Here is a 6,897-nt window from a genome sequence, read left to right on the forward strand (position 1 = left end):
CTGGGAGTTTTTGGGGTCCGAAGGTTTTCTGGGACTTAGTCTCTGGAGCAACATTTCTGAAGCTCGGCACGAGCAACCACGCACGTGTCTTATATCTCCGTAAGTAAGGGTCTGACGGTCTTGGACACCTTTAGCAAAAAGTTGCGCCCTATCGAATGGAACATTTCACTAGAACACCACGAAACGATCCGACCACTCCTTCGACCTGTTTTTGGGTTTTGCAGTTTTCCATGGGGTATTTTGTATGGGGAAAACCGACCCATGCCCGTATCTCCGTACCTAAGCGTCTGACGGTCTTGGACCCCTTTAGGTAAAAGTTGCATTCCGTCGAGCTGAACATTTCACTAGAACATCGCGAAACGATCCGACGACTCCTTCTGGGAGTTTTTGGGGTCCGAAGGTTTTCTGGGACTTAGTCTCTGGAGCAACATTTCTGAAGCTCGGCACGAGCAACCACGCACGTGTCTTATATCTCCGTAAGTAAGGGTCTGACGGTCTTGGACACCTTTAGCAAAAAGTTGCGCTCTATCGAATGGAACATTTCACTAGAACACCACGAAACGATCCGACCACTCCTTCGACCTGTTTTTGGGTTTTGCAGTTTTCCATGGGGTATTTTGTATGGGGAAAACCGACCCATGCCCGTATCTCCGTACCTAAGCGTCTGACGGTCTTGGACCCCTTTAGGTAAAAGTTGCATTCCGTCGAGCTGAACATTTCACTAGAACATCGCGAAACGATCCGACGACTCCTTCTGGGAGTTTTTGGGGTCCGAAGGTTTTCTGGGACTTAGTCTCTGGAGCAACATTTCTGAAGCTCGGCACGAGCAACCACGCACGTGTCTTATATCTCCGTAAGTAAGGGTCTGACGGTCTTGGACACCTTTAGCAAAAAGTTGCGTATAACCATCCTCGTCAATACTCTCGAACACTGTAACTCGATCCGACCACTCCTTGGGATACTTTTGTGGGGTGCCAGTTTCGGTTGGGACTTAGTCTCTGGAGACCAAATTCTGAAGCTCGGCGTGGGTACCGACTTTTCGTGCACGTCCGAGGGCCTCGACCGCCCCGAAAACCCGGACCTTCAGGATTTTGGCCATTTTTGGGGGTGCACAAAAGTGTTCGTAATCAACCTCGGATTGTACTTTTCATCATCTAGGGGCACCGTAGGGACCGAAAAAAGTGGTTTCGCATGATAGTCCACCTCGACCCATGTCGACCCTTGCGCGACCCCGACCTTCAGGATTTTGCTCTACGGAAGGGGGTGCACACTTGTGCGACCCCGACCTTCAGGATTTTGCTCTACGGAAGGGGGTGCACAAAAGTGTTCGTAAGCAACCTCGGATTGTACTTTTCATCATCTAGGGGCACCGTAGGGACCGAAAAAAGTGGTTTCGCATGATAGTCCACCTCGACCCATGTCGACCCTTGCGCGACCCCGACCTTCAGGATTTTGCTCTACGGAAGGGGGTCTACTTGTGCGCAACCCCGACCTTCAGTATTTTGCTCTACGGAAGGGGGTCTACTTGTGCGCAACCCCGACCTTCAGGATTTTGCTCTACGGAAGGGGGTGCACAAAAGTGTTCGTAATCAACCTCGGATTGTACTTTTCATCATCTAGGGGCACCGTAGGGACCGAAAAAAGTGGTTTCGCATGATAGTCCACCTCGACCCATGTCGACCCTTGCGCGACCCCGACCTTCAGGATTTTGCTCTACGGAAGGGGGTCTACTTGTGCGCAACCCCGACCTTCAGGATTTTGCTCTACGGAAGGGGGTGCACAAAAGTGTTCGTAATCAACCTCGGATTGTACTTTTCATCATCTAGGGGCACCGTAGGGACCGAAAAAAGTGGTTTCGCATGATAGTCCACCTCGACCCATGTCGACCCTTGCGCGACCCCGACCTTCAGGATTTTGCTCTACGGAAGGGGGTCTACTTGTGCGCAACCCCGACCTTCAGGATTTTGCTCTACGGAAGGGGGTGCACAAAAGTGTTCGTAATCAACCTCGGATTGTACTTTTCATCATCTAGGGGCACCGTAGGGACCGAAAAAAGTGGTTTCGCATGATAGTCCACCTCGACCCATGTCGACCCTTGCGCGACCCCGACCTTCAGGATTTTGCTCTACGGAAGGGGGTCGACTTGTGCGCAACCCCGACCTTCAGGATTTTGCTCTACGGAAGGGGGTGCACAAAAGTGTTCGTAATCAACCTCGGATTGTACTTTTCATCATCTAGGGGCACCGTAGGGACCGAAAAAAGTGGTTTCGCATGATAGTCCACCTCGACCCATGTCGACCCTTGCGCGACCCCGACCTTCAGGATTTTGCTCTACGGAAGGGGGTGCACACTTGTGCGACCCCGACCTTCAGGATTTTGCTCTACGGAAGGGGGTGCACAAAAGTGTTCGTAATCAACCTCGGATTGTACTTTTCATCATCTAGGGGCACCGTAGGGACGGAAAAAAGTGGTTTCGCATGATAGTCCACCTCGACCCATGTCGACCCTTGCGCGACCCCGACCTTCAGGATTTTGCTCTACGGAAGGGGGTCTACTTGTGCGCAACCCCGACCTTCAGGATTTTGCTCTACGGAAGGGGGTGCACAAAAGTGTTCGTAATCAACCTCGGATTGTACTTTTCATCATCTAGGGGCACCGTAGGGACCGAAAAAAGTGGTTTCGCATGATAGTCCACCTCGACCCATGTCGACCCTTGCGCGACCCCGACCTTCAGGATTTTGCTCTACGGAAGGGGGTGCACAAAAGTGTTCGTAATCAACCTCGGATTGTACTTTTCATCATCTAGGGGCACCGTAGGGACCGAAAAAAGTGGTTTCGCATGATAGTCCACCTCGACCCATGTCGACCTTTGCGCGACCCCGACCTTCAGGATTTTGCTCTACGGAAGGGGGTGCACAAAAGTGTTCGTAATCAACCTCGGATTGTACTTTTCATCATCTAGGGGCACCGTAGGGACCGAAAAAAGTGGTTTCGCATGATAGTCCACCTCGACCCATGTCGACCCTTGCGCGACCCCGACCTTCAGGATTTTGCTCTACGGAAGGGGGTGCACAAAAGTGTTCGTAATCAACCTCGGATTGTACTTTTCATCATCTAGGGGCACCGTAGGGACCGAAAAAAGTGGTTTCGCATGATAGTCCACCTCGACCCATGTCGACCCTTGCGCGACCCCGACCTTCAGGATTTTGCTCTACGGAAGGGGGTCTACTTGTGCGCAACCCCGACCTTCAGGATTTTGCTCTACGGAAGGGGGTGCACAAAAGTGTTCGTAATCAACCTCGGATTGTACTTTTCATCATCTAGGGGCACCGTAGGGACCGAAAAAAGTGGTTTCGCATGATAGTCCACCTCGACCCATGTCGACCCTTGCGCGACCCCGACCTTCAGGATTTTGCTCTACGGAAGGGGGTCGACTTGTGCGCAACCCCGACCTTCAGGATTTTGCTCTACGGAAGGGGGTGCACAAAAGTGTTCGTAATCAACCTCGGATTGTACTTTTCATCATCTAGGGGCACCGTAGGGACCGAAAAAAGTGGTTTCGCATGATAGTCCACCTCGACCCATGTCGACCCTTGCGCGACCCCGACCTTCAGGATTTTGCTCTACGGAAGGGGGTCTACTTGTGCGCAACCCCGACCTTCAGGATTTTGCTCTACGGAAGGGGGTGCACAAAAGTGTTCGTAATCAACCTCGGATTGTACTTTTCATCATCTAGGGGCACCGTAGGGACCGAAAAAAGTGGTTTCGCATGATAGTCCACCTCGACCCATGTCGACCCTTGCGCGACCCCGACCTTCAGGATTTTGCTCTACGGAAGGGGGTGCACACTTGTGCGACCCCGACCTTCAGGATTTTGCTCTACGGAAGGGGGTGCACAAAAGTGTTCGTAATCAACCTCGGATTGTACTTTTCATCATCTAGGGGCACCGTAGGGACGGAAAAAAGTGGTTTCGCATGATAGTCCACCTCGACCCATGTCGACCCTTGCGCGACCCCGACCTTCAGGATTTTGCTCTACGGAAGGGGGTCTACTTGTGCGCAACCCCGACCTTCAGGATTTTGCTCTACGGAAGGGGGTGCACAAAAGTGTTCGTAATCAACCTCGGATTGTACTTTTCATCATCTAGGGGCACCGTAGGGACCGAAAAAAGTGGTTTCGCATGATAGTCCACCTCGACCCATGTCGACCCTTGCGCGACCCCGACCTTCAGGATTTTGCTCTACGGAAGGGGGTCGACTTGTGCGCAACCCCGACCTTCAGGATTTTGCTCTACGGAAGGGGGTGCACAAAAGTGTTCGTAATCAACCTCGGATTGTACTTTTCATCATCTAGGGGCACCGTAGGGACCGAAAAAAGTGGTTTCGCATGATAGTCCACCTCGACCCATGTCGACCCTTGCGCGACCCCGACCTTCAGGATTTTGCTCTACGGAAGGGGGTCTACTTGTGCGCAACCCCGACCTTCAGGATTTTGCTCTACGGAAGGGGGTGCACAAAAGTGTTCGTAATCAACCTCGGATTGTACTTTTCATCATCTAGGGGCACCGTAGGGACCGAAAAAAGTGGTTTCGCATGATAGTCCACCTCGACCCATGTCGACCCTTGCGCGACCCCGACCTTCAGGATTTTGCTCTACGGAAGGGGGTCTACTTGTGCGCAACCCCGACCTTCAGGATTTTGCTCTACGGAAGGGGGTGCACAAAAGTGTTCGTAATCAACCTCGGATTGTACTTTTCATCATCTAGGGGCACCGTAGGGACCGAAAAAAGTGGTTTCGCATGATAGTCCACCTCGACCCATGTCGACCCTTGCGCGACCCCGACCTTCAGGATTTTGCTCTACGGAAGGGGGTCTACTTGTGCGCAACCCCGACCTTCAGGATTTTGCTCTACGGAAGGGGGTGCACAAAAGTGTTCGTAATCAACCTCGGATTGTACTTTTCATCATCTAGGGGCACCGTAGGGACCGAAAAAAGTGGTTTCGCATGATAGTCCACCTCGACCCATGTCGACCCTTGCGCGACCCCGACCTTCAGGATTTTGCTCTACGGAAGGGGGTGCACAAAAGTGTTCGTAATCAACCTCGGATTGTACTTTTCATCATCTAGGGGCACCGTAGGGACCGAAAAAAGTGGTTTCGCATGATAGTCCACCTCGACCCATGTCGACCTTTGCGCGACCCCGACCTTCAGGATTTTGCTCTACGGAAGGGGGTGCACAAAAGTGTTCGTAATCAACCTCGGATTGTACTTTTCATCATCTAGGGGCACCGTAGGGACCGAAAAAAGTGGTTTCGCATGATAGTCCACCTCGACCCATGTCGACCCTTGCGCGACCCCGACCTTCAGGATTTTGCTCTACGGAAGGGGGTGCACAAAAGTGTTCGTAATCAACCTCGGATTGTACTTTTCATCATCTAGGGGCACCGTAGGGACCGAAAAAAGTGGTTTCGCATGATAGTCCACCTCGACCCATGTCGACCCTTGCGCGACCCCGACCTTCAGGATTTTGCTCTACGGAAGGGGGTCTACCCTTGCGCGACCCCGACCTTCAGGATTTTGCTCTACGGAAGGGGGTGCACACTTGTGCGACCCCGACCTTCAGGATTTTGCTCTACGGAAGGGGGTGCACAAAAGTGTTCGTAATCAACCTCGGATTGTACTTTTCATCATCTAGGGGCACCGTAGGGACCGAAAAAAGTGGTTTCGCATGATAGTCCACCTCGACCCATGTCGACCCTTGCGCGACCCCGACCTTCAGGATTTTGCTCTACGGAAGGGGTCTACCCTTGCGCGACCCCGACCTTCAGGATTTTGCTCTACGGAAGGGGGTCTACTTGTGCGCGACCCCGACCTTCAGGATTTTGCTCTACGGAAGGGGGTGCACACTTGTGCGACCCCGACCTTCAGGATTTTGCTCTACGGAAGGGGGTGCACAAAAGTGTTCGTAATCAACCTCGGATTGTACTTTTCATCATCTAGGGGCACCGTAGGGACCGAAAAAAGTGGTTTCGCATGATAGTCCACCTCGACCCATGTCGACCCTTGCGCGACCCCGACCTTCAGGATTTTGCTCTACGGAAGGGGTCGACCCTTGCGCGACCCCGACCTTCAGGATTTTGCTCTACGGAAGGGGGTCTACTTGTGCGCGACCCCGACCTTCAGGATTTTGCTCTACGGAAGGGGGTGCACACTTGTGCGACCCCGACCTTCAGGATTTTGCTCTACGGAAGGGGGTGCACAAAAGTGTTCGTAATCAACCTCGGATTGTACTTTTCATCATCTAGGGGCACCGTAGGGACCGAAAAAAGTGGTTTCGCATGATAGTCCACCTCGACCCATGTCGACCCTTGCGCGACCCCGACCTTCAGGATTTTGCTCTACGGAAGGGGTCTACCCTTGCGCGACCCCGACCTTCAGGATTTTGCTCTACGGAAGGGGGTCTACTTGTGCGCGACCCCGACCTTCAGGATTTTGCTCTACGGAAGGGGGTGCACACTTGTGCGACCCCGACCTTCAGGATTTTGCTCTACGGAAGGGGGTGCACAATAGTGTTCGTAATCAACCTCGGATTGTACTTTTCATCATCTAGGGGCACCGTAGGGACCGAAAAAAGTGGTTTCGCATGATAGTCCACCTCGACCCATGTCGACCCTTGCGCGACCCCGACCTTCAGGATTTTGCTCTACGGAAGGGGTCTACCCTTGCGCGACCCCGACCTTCAGGATTTTGCTCTACGGAAGGGGGTCTACTTGTGCGCAACCCCGACCTTCAGGATTTTGCTCTACGGAAGGGGGTGCACACTTGTGCGACCCCGACCTTCAGGATTTTGCTCTACGGAAGGGGGTGCACAAAAGTGTTCGTAATCAACCTCGGAT

The sequence above is a fragment of the Anopheles nili genome (genome assembly GCF_943737925.1).
Source record: "Anopheles nili chromosome X unlocalized genomic scaffold, idAnoNiliSN_F5_01 X_unloc_1, whole genome shotgun sequence".
NCBI lineage: Eukaryota > Metazoa > Arthropoda > Insecta > Diptera > Culicidae > Anopheles > Anopheles nili.